The 16258-nt window shown below is 39.1% G+C and overlaps 1 long non-coding RNA gene across 1 annotated transcript in view; it reads left to right on the top strand.

Moving 5' to 3' along the window:
- Positions 1-15570, top strand: part of LOC113908761 — a 32523-nt gene extending 16953 nt beyond the window's left edge. The window contains exons 2-3 of the long non-coding RNA XR_003515585.1: positions 14403-14508; positions 15472-15570. This is a non-coding gene — a long non-coding RNA (uncharacterized LOC113908761). The remainder of the gene's footprint in view (positions 1-14402; positions 14509-15471) is intronic.
- Positions 15571-16258: the final 688 nt, after the last annotated feature.

Raw genomic sequence — 16258 nt, 5'->3', positions numbered from 1 at the left:
ACACTAAGGATTTGAACCTATTTATTCCTTTGATTGATAAATCCACCATATCAGAGTAAGTAAAATGGAAGGCCTCACCTCCGACCACAGAGTTTCACACTGCTAGATTCTGTTTCTGTCCATTCCCTGGAAGGTAAGGTTAAGTCAGACATGCAAGATGTTGTTTATTAGGCTGAATGCTCTGATGAGCGTTTTGTATCATAATGGAAGTGTGGTCAACAGAATTCCAAAGATATTCTTCAAGATTCCAATCCCAAGATTATTTACCAAACACTAATCTAGATACTACTGTGAGGGCCTTCACAGAAAAATAAGGTTACTAATCAGCTGAATTTATATTATAGAGATTATTCTGGATTATAGATTACCTCAATGTAATCATATGAATCCATAAAAACAGAAGAAGGCAGAAAAGTTAAAGAGATGAGGCAAAGTGAGGTAGAAGGGGAGGTCAGAGAGATTCTAAGCATGAGAAGAACTCTACTTGCCATTATTGGCTTTAATGATGGAAGAACAGGGCTATGAACTAGAGAATGGGGGGTGACTTCTAAGAAACTAAGAGACATGTCACTGGCCAACATGAAAATGAGAACCCTAGTTCTGTAATCAAATGGACCTGATTTCTGCCAACAACCTGGGAAAACTTGGAAGAGGATCCATCTTTAAAATCTGTAGACGGGAATGCAGCCCTACTAACATCTTGATATCCATCTTGTGAAATCCAGAAGAGAGAACCAGCTCAGCCATGCTGTGCCTAGATTTCTGACCTATAGAACTATGAGATTTTAAACTGTTAAGCTTGTAATCATTTATGATGACAGCAATAGAAAACCAATACAAAAAAACAATGTAAAACAGACACCATTTAGAAAATATTCATGGCAGGGCACCTGGATGACTCAGTTGGTTAAGTGTACAACTCTTGATTTCAGCCCTGCTCATGATCTTGGAGTCGTGAGACAGAGCCCCATGTTGGGCTTTGTGCTCAGTGGGGAGTCTGCTTGAGGTTCTCTTTCTCCCTCTTTTTCTCCTCTGCCCCTCCTCCTGCTCTCTCTGTTTCAAGTAAATAAATAAATCTTTTTCAAAAAAGAAAATATTCATGGCAAGAGGCAATGGTGTTGAAAGTGGAAATGGCATCAAATGTCCAGATGCAGCAGCATCCAGGAGTAGTATCCTACTGAGATCATTCCTGTGCTTTAACTTCTTATGTATTTCTGCTGCACAACTTCCTTTGGTCTCTGACCATTTTTTATAACTAGTTTTGCCACAGACTAGGTCCTAGAAATTCCTATTCTGCTTAAGGCTGGACAGAGTTGGTTTCTGATGCTTGTGATCAAGAAACTTGAAGTGTATAGACATTGAAAATAGAGAATAGTGTAAGCAATGGAACTCAATGGTTAATACCGGTATTTGGAAGGATTTATATTAACTATTTGGAGCTAATATAGTCTTCTAGGTACGGGGATAAGTCCATTGCATATAATGGAATACCTCCAGTGATCACCTGTAGTCACCTACACCACTCAGAAGTGCTTTCTGAGGCAAATATTGAATGACCATTTTGCTGTTGGTATGAACGAAAGAGAGGAGTATGTCAAGGTGGCTGCTGAAAAAGAATGACAACCATAAATCCTGAAAGATTGTTCAAGGCACTAATTGAAATGCAGATATATATATATATATATATATATATATATATATATATATATATATATATTTTTTTTTTTTTTTTTAGATGAGGGGAAGGGCAGAGGGAGAGGGAGAGAGAGAGTGAAACTTAAGCAGGCTCCATGCTGGGCTCAGTCTCACAACCCTGAGACCATGACCTGAGCCAAAATCAAGAGTCAGTCACTTAACTGAATGAGTCACCCACGTGCCCTGAAATCCAGATACTTCCTTGATCTCATCTCATGCTTCAGTAGAGAAGAAGCAGTCAAAGTCTAAGCTTAATGTTTGACTTAAATTACAATATCTACTGAAATCAAAGCTTCTCCATATTTTTTATGTCAAAGATAGAAAACTTATTTGGGAAATATTAGAACCCTAATAATTAAATGGAGGATATATGAGAAAATACAGATTTCTTAAACTTCTCTTGTGGGCCAGAAGAACCTCCACTGAATGATATTATCAGTTAAATTCAAACCTTCACCAGATTTTAGATCAATAGGCAATCATTAGGAAAATATAGAATTTAAAGACGGATATATAGGGGATATTCAGAGGTCTTGTCATTTCCTTGGAAGCTAGAGTAGCCTTCTTTCCTTTTGATGAGACTCTCTCACTGTTGCATGAAAATGTTTTCTTTTCATTTTATTTATTTATTTATTTATTTGTTTGTTTACTTACTTATTTATTTTTGATGTAGTGTTTCATGCTTCATTGTTTGTGTATAACACCCAGTGCTCCATTCAATACATACCCTCTTTAATACCCATCACCAGGCTAACCCATCCCCCCATACCGCTCCCCTCTAGAACCCTCAGTTTGTTTCTCAGAGTCCACAGTCTCTCATGGTTCTTCTCCCCCTCCGATTTCCTCCCCTTCATTTTCCCTTCCTATTATCTTCTTTTTTTTTTTAAACATATAATGTATTATTTGTTTCAGAGATACAGGTCTGTGATTCATCAGTCCTACACAATTCACGGCACTCACCATAGCACATACCCTCCCCAATGTCTATCACCCAGCCACCCCAACCTTCCCACCCCCCACCACTCCAGCAACCCTCAGTTCGTTTCCTGAGTTTAAGAATTCCTCATATCAGTGAGATCATATGATACATGTTTTTCTTTCATGGACTTATTTCACTTAGCATAATACCCTCTAGTTCCATCCACGTTGTTGCAAATGGAAAGATTTCATTTTTTTGATGGCTGCATAAGATTCCATTGTATATATATACCACTTCTTCTTTATCCTTTCATCTGTTGATTGACATCTTGGTTCTTTCCATAGTTTGGCTATTGTGGACATTGCTGCTATAAACATTGGGGTGCACGTGCCCCTTCAGATCACTACACTTGTATCTTTGGGGTAAATACCCAGTAGTGCAATTGCTGGGTCATGCAGTAGCTCTATTTTCAACTTTTTGAGGAACCTCCATACTGTTTTCCAGAGTGGCTGCACCAGCTTGCATTCCCACCAACAGTCTAGGAGGGTTCCCCTTTCTCCACATACACCCCAACATCTGTCGTTCCTGAATTGTTAATTTTAGCCATTCTGACTAGTGTAAGGTGGTATCTCATTGAGGTTTTGATTTGGATTTCCCTGATACCAAGTGATGTTGAGCACTTTTTCATATGTCTGTTGGCCATTTGGATGTCTTCTTTGGAGGTCTTCTTCTGTTCATGTCTTCTGCCCATTTCTTGATTGGACTCTTGTTGAGTTTGATAAGTTCTTTATAGATTTTGGATACTAGCCCTTTATCTGATATGTCATTTGCAAATATCTTCTCCCATTCTGTCAGTTGTCTTTTGGTTTTGTTGACTGTTTGCTATGCAAAAGCTTTTTATCTTAATGAAGTCCCAATTGTTCATTTTTGCCCTTACTTCCCTTGCCTTTGGCGTTGTTTCTAAGAAGAAGTTGCTGCAACTGATGTCGAAGAGGTTGCTGCCTGTGTTCTCCTCTAGGATGTTGATGGATTCCTGTCTCACATTAAGGTCTTTCATCCATTTGGAGTCTATTTTTGGGTGTGGTGTAAGGAAATGGTCCAGGTTCATTCTTCTGCATGTGGCTGTCCAATTTTCCCAACACCATTTGTTGAAGAGACTGTCTGTTTGCCATTGGACATTCTTTCGTGCTTTGTCAAAGTTTAGTTGACCATAGAGTTGAGGGTCCATTTCTGGGCTCTCTATTCTGTTCCATTGATCTATGTGTCTGTTTTTGTGCCAGTACCAAACTGTCCTGATGATGACAGCTTTGTGATAGAGCTGGAAGTCCGGGATTGTGATGCCACCAGCTTTGCTTTGCTTTTTCAACATTCCTCTGGCTATTCGGGGTCTCTTCTGGTTCCATACAAATTTTGGGTTTACTTGTTCCATTTCTTTGAAAAAAGTGGATAGTATTTTCATAGGGATGGCATTGAATGTGTAGATTGCTCTAGGTAGCATTGACATCTTCACAATGTTTGTTCTTCCAATCCATGAGTATGGAACGCTTTTCCATTTGTTTGTGTCTTCCTCAATTACTTTCATGAGTATTTTATAGTTTTCTGAGTACAGATACTTTGCCTCTTTGGTTACCTATTCCTAGGTATCTTATGGTTTTGGGTGCAATTGTAAATGGGATTGACTCCTTAATTTCTCTTTCTTCGGTCTTTTTGTTGGTGTATAGGAATGCCACTGATTTCTGTGCATTGATTTTATATCCTGCCACTTTACTGAATTCTTGTATGAGTTCTAGCAGTTTTGGGGTGGAGTCTTTTGGGTTTTCCACATAAAATATCATATCATCTGCAAAGAGTGAGAGTTTGACTTCTTTGCCAATTTGGATGCCTTTCTTTTTTTTTTGTGGTCCGATTGCTGTGGCTAGGACTTCTAATATTATGTTGAATAGCAGTGGTGATAGTGGACATCCCTGCCGCGTTCCTGACCTTAGGGGGAAAGTTCTCGGTTTTTGCCCATTGAGAATGATATTTGCTGTGGGTTATTCATAGATGGCATTTATGATATTGAGGTATGTACCCTCTATCCCTATACTCTGAAGAGTTTTGATCAAGAACGGATGCTCTACTTTGTCAAATGCTTTTTCTGCATCTATTGAGAGGATCATATGATTCTTGATCTTTCTTTTATTGATGTTTTGTATCACATTGATTTGTGGATGTTGAACCAATCTTGCAGCCCAGGGATAAATCCCACTTGGTCGTGGTGAATAACACTTTTAATGTACTGTTGCATCCTACTGGCTAGTATTTTGGTGAGAATTTTTGCATCCATGTTCATCAAGGATATTGGCCTGTAATTCTCCTTTTTGATGGGGTCTTTGTCTGATTTTTGGATAAAGGTAATGGTGGCCTCATAAAACAAGATTGGAAGTTTTCCTTCCATTTCTATTTTTTGGAACAGTTTCAGAGGAATAGGTATTATGTTTTCTTTAAATGTTTGGTAGAATTCCCCTGGGAAGCCATCAGCCGTGGGCTTTTGTTTGTAGGGAGATTTTTTGATTACTGCTTCAATTTCCTTAGTGGTTATAGGTCTGTTCAGGTTTTCTGAAGGAAAACCTAGGAATGCACCCATTTCTCCTAGATTATCTAATTTTCTGGTATACGGTTGCTCACAATATGTTCCTACAATTGTTTTTATTTCTTTGGTTTTGGTTGTGATCTCTTTCATTCATGATTTTATCTATTTGGGTCATCTCTCTTTTCTTTTTGATAAATCTGGCCAGGGGTTTATCAATCTTAATAATGCTCTCAAAGAACGAGCTCCTAGTTTCGTTGATCTGTTCTACTGTTTTTTGGTTTCTATTTCATTGATTTTTACTCTGAATCTTTATTATTTCTCTTCTCCTGCTGGGTTTAGGCTATATTTGCTCTTCTTTCTCCAGCTCCTTTAAGTCTAGGGTTAGGTTGTGTATTTGAGACCTTTCTTGTTTCTTGAGAAAGGCTTGTATTGCTATATACTTTCTTCTTAGGACTGCCTTTGCAACATCCCAAAGATTTTGAACAGTTGTGTTTTCATTTTCATTGGTTTCCATGAATTTTTTAAATTATTTTTTTAAAGATTATTTATTTATTTATTTATTTGAGAGAGAGAGAATGAGAGACAGAGAGCACCAGAGGGAAGTGGGTCAGAGGGAGAAGCAGACTCCCTGCTGAGCAGGGAGCCCGATGCGGGACTCGATCCTGGGACTCCAGGGTCATGACCTGAGCCGAAGGCAGTCGCTTAACCAACTGAGCCACCCAGGCGCCCTTTTTAATTATTTTTTTATTTTCCTGGTTGACTCATTCATTTTATAGTAGGATGCTATTTAGCCTCCATGCATTTGAGTTCTTTCTGTCTTTCCTCTTGTGATTGAGTTCTAGTTTCAAAGCATTGTGGTCTGAAAATATGCAGGGAATGATCCCAATCTTTTGGTACCAGTTGAGACCTGATTTGTGACCTAGGATGTGATCTATTCTGGAGAATGTTCCATGGGCACTAGAGAAGAATGTGTCTTCTGTTGCTTTGGGATGGAATGTTCTGAATATATCTGTGAAGTCCATTTGGTCCAGTGTGTCATTTAACGTCTTTATTTCCTTGTTGATATTTTGCTTAGATGATCTGTCCATTTCAGTCAGGGAGGTGTTAAAGTCCCCCACTATTAGTGTATTGTTGTCAATGTGTTTCTTTGCTTTTGTTATTAATTGCCTTATATAATTGGCTCCTCCCATGTTAGGGGCATAGATATTTACAATTGTTAGATCTTCTTGTTGGATAGACCCTTTAAGTATGATGTAGTGTCCTTCCTCGTCTCTTATTATAGTCTTTGGTTTGATTTCTAATTTGTCTGATATAAGGATTGCCACCCCAGCTTTCTTTTGGTGTCCATTAACATGGTAAATTGTTTTCCACCCCCTCACTTTCAATCTGGAGGTGTCTTTACGTCTAAAATGAATCTTGCAGACAGCATATCGATGGGTCTTGTTTTTTTATCCAATCCGATAGCCTGTGTCTTTTGATTGGGGCATTTAGGCCATTTACATTCAGGGTAACTATTGAAAGATATGAATTTAGTGCCATTGTATTGCCCGTAAGGTGACTGTTACTGTATATTGTCTGTGTTCCTTTCTGGTCTATGCTGCTTTCAGGCTCTCTCTTTGCTTAGAGGACCCCTTTCAATATTTCTTGTAGGGCTGGTTTCATGTTTGCAAATTCCTTTAGTTTTTGTTTGTCTTGGAAACTTTAATTTCTCCTTCTATTTTCAATGATAGCCTAGCTGGATATAGTATTCTTGGCTGCATATTTTTCTCATTTAGTGCTCTGACTATATCATGCCAGTCCTTTCCTACCTGCCAGGTCTCTGTAGATAAGTCTGTTGCCAATCTAATGTTTCTACAATTGTAGGTTTTAGATCTCTTGTCCTGAGCTGCTTTCAGGATTTTCTCTTTATCTCTGAGACTCATAAGTTTTACTATTAGATGTCTGGGTGTTGACCTATTTTAATTCATTTTGAGGGGGGTTCTCTGTGCCTCTTAGATTTTGATGCCTGTTTCCTTCCCCCAAATTAGGGAAGTTTTCTGCTATAACTTGCTGCAATATACCTTCTGCCCCTCTCTCTCTTTCTTCTTCTGGGATCCCAATTTTCCTAATATTTTTTTTGTCTTATGGTATCACTTATATCTCGAATTATGCCCTTGTGATCCAGTAGTTGTTTATCTCTCTTTTTCTCAGCTTCTTTATTTCCCATCATTTGGCCTTCTATATCACTAATTCTCTCTTCTGCCTCATTTATCCTAGCAGTTAGAGCCTCCATTTTTGATTGCACCTCATTAATAGCCTTTTTGATTTTGACTTGGTTTGATTTTAGTTCTTTTATTTCTCCAGAAAGGGTTTCTCTAATATCTTCCATGCTTTTTTCAAGCCCAGCTAATATCTTTAAAATCATCATTCTGAACTCTAGTTCTGACGTCTTAGTAATCTACGTATTGATTAGGTCCTTGGTAGTCAGTACTGCCTCTTGTTCTTTTTTTTTGAGCTGATTTTTTCCACTTTGTCATTTTGTCCGGGGGACGATAGGTGAATGAGAAAACAAAATGCTAACAGCGTAACAATGACCCCAGAAAAATATACACTGAACAAATCAGAAGAGACCTGTAACTGGGAGGAAAGAATGGGAAAGAAAGAAAAAAGAAAAAAAAAGATAAAAAAAAAAAGAGTATGATCAAATATGATCAGGCTGGTGCATAGATCAGTGCCACACACTACATTTTGGGCGTATATTGATGTATTAGAAGAAAGTGCCTCCCCAATTTTTTAAAGAAAGAAAAACTTATATACGTACAAAAATAAGGGTGAATATGATGAAGGGATGGAATATGACTGTAAAGATGAAAATTATAGAAGATTTTATAAAAGGAATTTAAGATAAGAAGTTGGCTGGAAAAAGAAAGAAGAGAAATTTAAAAAAAAGGAGGGGGAGAGAATGTGATCAGGCAAGAGACCAGAACGAAGCCATACATTAGAGATTTAGGGTATATTTTGGTCTGTTAGAAGAAACTGTATTCCAAAATTTTAAAGAGAGAACAACATATATATATATATATATATATATATATATATACCAAAAATGAGGTTAACTACTATGAAGGGATTGAATATGACTCTAAAAATGAAAAATAAAAAAGATTTTTTAAAAAAGGCATTGAGAAGATGTTGGTTGAAAAAGGGAAAAAGAAAAAGTCAAAAAAAAGAAAAAGAAAAAGAAAAAAAATTTAAAAAACTCTGAATGACTAAAGAATCATGGTAAAAAAGCCATGAATTCTATGTGCAGTATTCCCCTAGCCCTGGAGTTCTGCTGTTCTCATTGATCGGTAAACTTGGTCTTGGCTGGCTGTTCTTGCAGATCTTCTGGGGGAGGGGCCTGTTGCCGTGGTTCCCAAATGTCTTTGCCGGAGGTGGAATTGCCCCGCCCTTGTCAGTCTGGGCTAAGTAATCTGCTCAGGTTTGCCTCGGGAACTTTTGTTCCCTGCAAGCTTTCTGTACAGCGTTGGAGGACGACAGTGAAAATGGTGGCCTCACAATCTCCGCCAGGGAGGAGCTGAGAACTCGGGGCCCCGCTCCTCAGTGCGCCCCCAGAGAAAAGCAGTCACTCCCGTGTCTCCGGTCTCCGGCCGCACTCCGTGCTCACCTGGCCTGTGACCAAGCGTTTCTATCTCTGGCACCCGACCCCCTGTGAAGTCTCCAAACCCAGCAAATCCCTGCGGTGCGCTCCCGCGCCGCTCCTCCCGGGGAAGGAAGGGGAGTCTCCCCGGATCTGCCGCTTGTTGGGTCCCTGCTGGAGGCGCAGTGGCCCGACTGGGCCGCAGATCACAGTTTATGGCAACCCCGAGCTGAGAGCCCGCGCCTCGGCTCCATCTCTGCAGCCGGCTTCCCTGCTCCGATACTTGGGAGCTCTGCCGCACTCAGGCACCCCTGGTCTTTCTGTGACCCCAAGGGTCCTGAGACCACACTGTCCCGTGAGGTTTCCACCCCCCGCTTGGCCACTGGAGCGATGTCCCTCAACGGAGCCGGCTTCTAAAAGTTCCGATTTTGTGCTCTGCGGCTCTAGCACTTGCCAGAAGCGGCCGACGGAGGCCCCCACCCCCGCCGTCTATCCTCCCGAATATCGCCTCGGATTCACTTCTCCGCACGTCTTACCTTCCAGAAAGTCGTCGCTTTTCTGTTCAGTTGTTGCTATTCTTTTCTTCGATCTCCTGTTGAGTTCGTAGGTGTTCAGATGTTTTGATCCGTATTCAGCTGAATTCCTGAGACCAGACCAAATCCAGGTCTCCTACTCCTCCGCCATCTTGCTCCTCCCCCCCAGCATGAAAGTGTTTTAAGTAACTTTCTTGCCAAAACTATTTGCTTTAAATATTAAGTATTTCTTTTCTTCTTAGCCTCTTATCTGAGCATTCCTAAATCCTACTTACCTCCCCAAAGGTCACAAACACTATAATCTACAATACTTCTGGAAAAAATTATAAACTCACCTTCATAAAAATGTTTTCATATTAAAAAATACACTAACAAATTACTAATTCATGTTGACAAAAATCTGGGAAACATGTATAGGGATGGATCTGAGCTTTTTTTTTTAAGATTTTATTTATTTATTTGAGAGAGAGAGAATGAGGGATAGAGAGCACGAGAGGGATGAGGGTCAGAGGGAGAAGCAGACTCTCTGCTGAGCAGGGAGCCCGATGTGGGACTCGATCCTCGGACACCAGAGCTTTTTTTTAATGAGTGATCATTACTTTTGATTTGATCAAATTAATATGATTCCAGTATGCAAGTCAGATTCCCTGGAAGTGATTTTAATTGTTTTCTTGGATGGATGCTGAAAATCTGAAACGTGGAACTCAAAGGTGATAAAAGAACAGAAAAGCCTTGTCATAATACATAGAGGAAGCCCCTAAGACTTTGGGATCAGAAGACCGCAGTGCATTGGTCATGTGTTATTCTAGAGCATTTCTTAATTGTATTTCCTGAGAAATACCAAAAATACTCTAAGACTTTGAGAAAAATATTGTGTCACGAGAGCACCAACATCTATGAAACATGCTTATTAGTAATTTGTTTAGGATTCAAGATGCTTTTGAGAGACTGTACTTGAAATAGGTTTCTGGTTTTGGTGGGCAGCAGGATTGCAGAGGAGGAGAAGACAGGTGGTTGCATTTAATCTCCAGAATAAAAAGGCCAGCATGGTAAACAGACTTTTGAGGGTCTTTGACCTTGGTTAATGATTATGAGATCCTCTAGGACAAAGCAGATTCAGAATTGCTAGACGTTTCCAAATTTCTAAATGGAACAATAGGTTGTATATGTTAGGAGAGAATAGAGCTTCATGTGTGGTAAGCTTAGGCTAATTCTGAGGAATCATGATATGTATTTGCCATCCTAATACCAACACCTGAATCAGTTCCTGGATCTAGTTGTCCTAACTTATTTATTTATTTATTTATTTATTTATTTATTTATTTATTTATTATTTAAGTTTTACTTAGTTAACATACAGTGCAATATTGGTTTCTGGATCCAATTATCCTCAAATTAAATGGAGGCAGATAGCATCAACACCTGACCTTGTAATGATATCAAAGTATGTAACATGATTCTCTCTCCAAGTCCTTCTTTAAGGGATATGAAGCTATTTACCACAAAAGAGGGGAAATATTTAGACATTTTGTGGATTAATAGATACTAACTCAATCCTAAGACTATTGCTCAAAAAACCCTGAAATACCACTGTGCTCCATTAAAGTGGCAGCTTATGGAATATCAGATAATCAGTAGATATTTGGCTTAATGGACTCCAAAATCATTCTCTTTCCCTTTCCTAGTTATATAGTATATATTTGAAATGAAAAATTCTATATTTGAAATACATTACACACACACACACACACACACACAGGGAAATTCCCCACACATTTTTGTGACCCAGAAATAAAGGTTATTTTGGTACCATTGTGTCCCTTGGAACTTCTTTCTCTAAATGAAATGGTAAATGAAAAGTAATACCCCATCCCTAGGGGAATATTTTCCTCCCAAAAGAGATTATTGCTGCCATCAAAGACTCGAAACATGCAGGAGTGGTGATTCTTTTTTTTTTTTTTTAAGATTTATTTATTTATTTTAGAAAGAGAGAGCAGGGAGAGGGAGAGAAAGAGAGAATACTCAAGCAGACTCCCTCCTGAGCATGGAGCCCTGTATGGGGCTTGATCCCAGGACCTGGGGTCATGACCTGAGCTGAAATCAAGAGTCAGATGTTTAACTGACTGTACCACCCAGGTGTCCCAGGGGTGGTGATTCTTAATGTAACTCTACTTATCTCTCTCATTGTGGAGTTGCAGAAAGTGAGGAACCTCATAGAATGAGCATGAATTATCTTAAATGGTATAGATTTAACTCCAACTGTAACGGCTGTTCTGGATGTGATTTCTTTGCTGGAGCAACTCAGCACACTCACTGGCACCTGGACTGCATGTGGATTTGGAAATGCTTCTCCTCTCTCTCCTAATAAATAGAAAAAATAGCAGAAGTTTGCCTGAACAAACAAGAAGAGCAACATGCCCTCTCTGTCTTGTCTCATGGTTTCAACCATGTCCAAATTAGTTTCCAGGACCCTTGACTGCCTCATCAATTGTGGCAATTTGTTTTTCCATGTGGTCAGGACATTGGAGGGGCAAGTTTGGAAAACTGTAACAGAGATTTACAGAGGAGGCATGCAACTTTTCAGAAGACACAGACTGTGAGGCTATTTTGGGTTGCTTACCAAAGGGTCATACCCACGGTGGAGGAGGCTCTTAATAGTCAGTACTGGTTTTCCTGAAGTATCTTTGTGCTAGTTATATATTTCAAGTGGCCATGGAAAAAGGTTAAATGCTCAGGGTGGCTTAAAAACATGGACTTCCCCTTTACCAAGATCGTTTATGCTACTCCCACTAAAGGATGTCCAATTTGCCATCCATATAAGTAACATTAAAATACAGATATATATGACATCTTAGGAGGAGCAGCCAGATGTTTTGTAACAAGATAATAACATTGAAACCTTTCTAAGATAAGTTGCTACTTTTCCTCATTGGAAGACATATTTAATATGGATTTGGATGTGTTGTCTTTGTCCATCAAGCATCTGGAAGGAGTGCTATAAAGGGACTTACTTATTACTCTAACATTGTTGGGTTTCTGCATAACATCACTTCTAAGGGGGGTGGAACTTGAAAGAAAACAAGAAAGGAAAAGAATTGCTTTATTTTGATTCATTAGCCTTACCAATATTTGCCGTAACCCAGAAGTATCTGTCATTATAAGATCTTTGAATGGTCTACTGAAGTCTCAGTTACAGTGCTACTTTTAAAAGTTTTGCTTCTTATTTCCATAAGTCTGGGGTCTGCTAGTTTAGAGATATTAGTCCACCAGGGAAGAATATTTCCATCAGGACATACAACAACGTTTCCATTGCATTGAAAGCTAATGCCACCCGGTCATTTTCAGCATCTATGACTCTCAGAAAAATGGAAACAACAGACATTTTAGCATTGGTTGGTGTTATTGATCCTGACTGTAAAGGAAAAATAAGATGATTAATTCATAATGGAGAAGGAAGATTATGGGTGGAACCCATGTGGTCTCTTAAGACACCTTTTTATCTTACCACTTAGGATAGTAAAATTCGATGAAAAAATAAATAAAACCATACACTGAAAAGACTATGAAAGGCCTGTCTCCAACAACAATAAAAGTTTGAGCAATCAGTTAGGTTAAAAACAGCAACAACCTCCTTGATCAGCTGGGGTGCTAGTTGTAGGCAGATGCAGAATGGGCAACGAGGGAGAGAAGTCCTAAACAGCAACTCTGTTTCATGCATATTTGTCCCGGTGAGGGCAATAACCACTGCGCATGTCTATTTTTGTTGTGTGGTGAGTACATTTACACGCCTCAATTTCTGATTTATTTTCTTCCCCCTTCAGCAGTATTTGGGGTATGCTACTTACCATTTGCTTCAGGAAAGATGAATTTCAATGTGTGATGATGGTGTCTGCATATGAAGAATGAATCCTGGACTTTGATCAGGTTCAAATTAATTGACAAGACTCTGAGTTGCCTCCCTTTGGGGAAAGAGTGAGCACGTTTATTGTGGCATGACTGTCTGATGTGCTGAGTATCCATTTTCTCTTTCCCTTCTGGAGGTGTGAGCAGAGGAAGAATAATTGACATAGATGTCAAATAGTGGTGGACCCTTCTGTAGTCTTGCCTTCTTGTCTATATGCCTTTTGTAGTTTAGCAAGGTCCCCACTGTGTCAGTTTTGGTGGGATTCCATTTTGGAAGTGAGAAGGACCATGTTTTCTCTTTTCTCATTTCATAGTAGCTGGAATGGGATTGTTTTTTAAGATTTATTTTATTTATTCAAAAGAGGGGCGGGCAGAGAGAGAATCCTCAAGCAGATTTCCCACTGAGCACAGAGCCTGATGTGGGGCTCGATCCCAGGACCCCAAGATCATGACCTGACATGAAATCAAGAACTGGCCGCTCAACTCACTGAGCCACCCAGGTGCCCCTGGAATGAGATTTATGTCCTAGGCTCAGCTAACTGGGACTCTATGTTGAAGGAGTGATGCTGAGATACAGGAGCATTTTAGAAATGATTTAATTTGGCTTTAGAACAGTCGAGACCCATGGTGGGGTGTTGCCGTTCCGGAAGCTGAGTGCCAGAGGGGGTAGGGACAGTGGAGCTGGGTTAGGTTCCCATTCAGAGCCTTCCTGTGCCTAGTTCTCATGCCTGTTTCCCACTTGACAACCCCCACATGACACAAAGACCTTGAGCTCTCTGATGTCCTCTGTGGTCGAGTTAATAGAATTGGTTTGTGTACCTCTGACTCCAGCTAATATAATAATACTACTTGTATTTTGTTAATACTTGTGTAGTTTTATTTTATTTATTTATTTATTAAAGATTTTCTTTTTAAGTAATCTTTACACCCAATGTGGGGCTCGAACTTACAACCCTGAGATCAAGAGTCGCATGCTCCACTGACAGCCAGCCAGGCGCCCCACTTGTATAGTTTTATATGTGTGCATGTTTGTATGTATGTATAGTTACATGTGTATATACTTATACATATAGATTTATATGTACATATTCTACATACGAAAATACCAACTTATTGCTAAGTCATCATAATATTTTTTTCATTTTCCTTTCCATTCTTTAGCCTGACATTCACTGTTGATATTCATGAGAAGATAATGGCAAGATATTTTTCCTGTAACCGTATTCTTCCCCTGAATGAGGAGCTACTGTTTATTTCACTTAAACAAGTATAAAATTCATTTTAATTCTACCTTTTACAATTAGATTTCTGATATTGATCACAGAGCACCTTTCTGCATGTGACACTGTGTTAAGTACGATGTAGACTGAATGGACAGCCCTGGGGACCTCCTCGGCAAGGCAGCTCACAGCCCAAGAGAACCAGCGTGATTATAAATAAACATGAACATCCATAGACCAGGACAGACATGGGGGAAATTAATATTTTTATCTATTTATTTGATATGGAGTACAATGGTTGGGTGTCACAAGGAAGATTTGGGAAAGAAATCATATTTTTAAATGAGAAAGAAACACAGAACATTTGGGGACTTTTTTTTTTTTTTCACCAATAGTCAGTATAATTATTCAACTTGCTGGTAAACTTTACAGATTCAAAATGAGTTCTTCCTCTATTCATTAAGATAGCATCACAAATGCTTGGCATAGACAGCATATGTCTGTGCAGGACAATGTGCTATGTCTGACTGCTAATAAGTCCCTTATGAAGTTGAGTCTTCTGTCTTTATGACATTTGAGCTCCTGGCATACTAATTTTATCTGACACAATACAGTCAGATCCTCCGGATGTGTCTTCGTATTGATCAGTGTCATATAAATAGTTAGTCTTTGTTCCTTTTAAGACGTGATCCTAGAAATAGCTGTCGGGCGAATAATGACAGAGAACTGCATTTATTCTCACATTGTTTAACAGATACAGTTTGGGTTGATATTAGAAAATGTTTAGCAATCGAGTGTATTGTACCAGCAATTTAAGACTTCAAAAGGAAGTTGAAATGTTATCACTACAGCTTTGTGTAAAATTTGACAAAAGTGAGAAATAATTAATATTATCTCTGTTAAATACCAATTAGGCGATTACCTGATCTTTATTTAAAAATTTAAAGTAAAAGTGGGCACTGTTTGTTGCTCACGGATGTTAACTCCTTCATATTTGCCTTTTTTCCCAGTAAGCCATCTACTTCAAGAGAAGCTGGGTCCTTCTCCAAAGGAAGGAAGAAAATGCTGATCAGTCTGAGTTAGCCATGGTGATACAATGACCCTTTTGTCAGCAATTAGTTCAGAAATGAACTTGTGACACAGTTCCGGCCAGTGAGACTTAAGTAGAGATTCTAAGAAAGTTTCTCTTGCCGTTAAAATGGGAAGAGACTTTTCTCCCCTACCACCACTGGAAGTATTTTTGTGAGAATACAGTGCTTGGAACTGTTGCAGACGTATTACAACCAACAACAACAACAAGTCACAAGGGCAAAGGCCAGTGTGTCAAGATTTGCAGAGCAGGAAGACAAGAAGAACCTGCCTCATGAATTACATCATTAAGCCAGTGAATTATCGCTCAAATTGCCCTACCCTTAGGCTTATTATTATGTGACATTTCAAAGTCATCATTATGTAAACCACTTTTCTGTTAGGTTTTCTGTACTTGCCACTAAAGCATCCTAACTGATTTAATAAATACCTTTATTATCCAAAGAAGACTAAAATTGCTATTCAAGTATATGTAAGTTAGCGTGACACAGTTATAGGGATAGCATTGATTAGATTCTCTTAGGAAAGCAAAACCTCTACACACTTGAGTATTTTATTATTGGTGTGTTGTTACACCACTGCTGAGAATCACAGAGAACATGCTGGAGTGGATAAGGGAAATTGCACATCGTGGTGGAGTCTGCCATGGATGGAGATGGCTTGGATATTGTCATTATTATCATCATCATCATTAGTACAAGCTCTAGT

This window comes from Zalophus californianus, chromosome 6 (assembly GCF_009762305.2).
Source record: "Zalophus californianus isolate mZalCal1 chromosome 6, mZalCal1.pri.v2, whole genome shotgun sequence".
Lineage (NCBI taxonomy): Eukaryota > Metazoa > Chordata > Mammalia > Carnivora > Otariidae > Zalophus > Zalophus californianus.
This window is presented reverse-complemented; position numbering and strand designations above follow the sequence as displayed.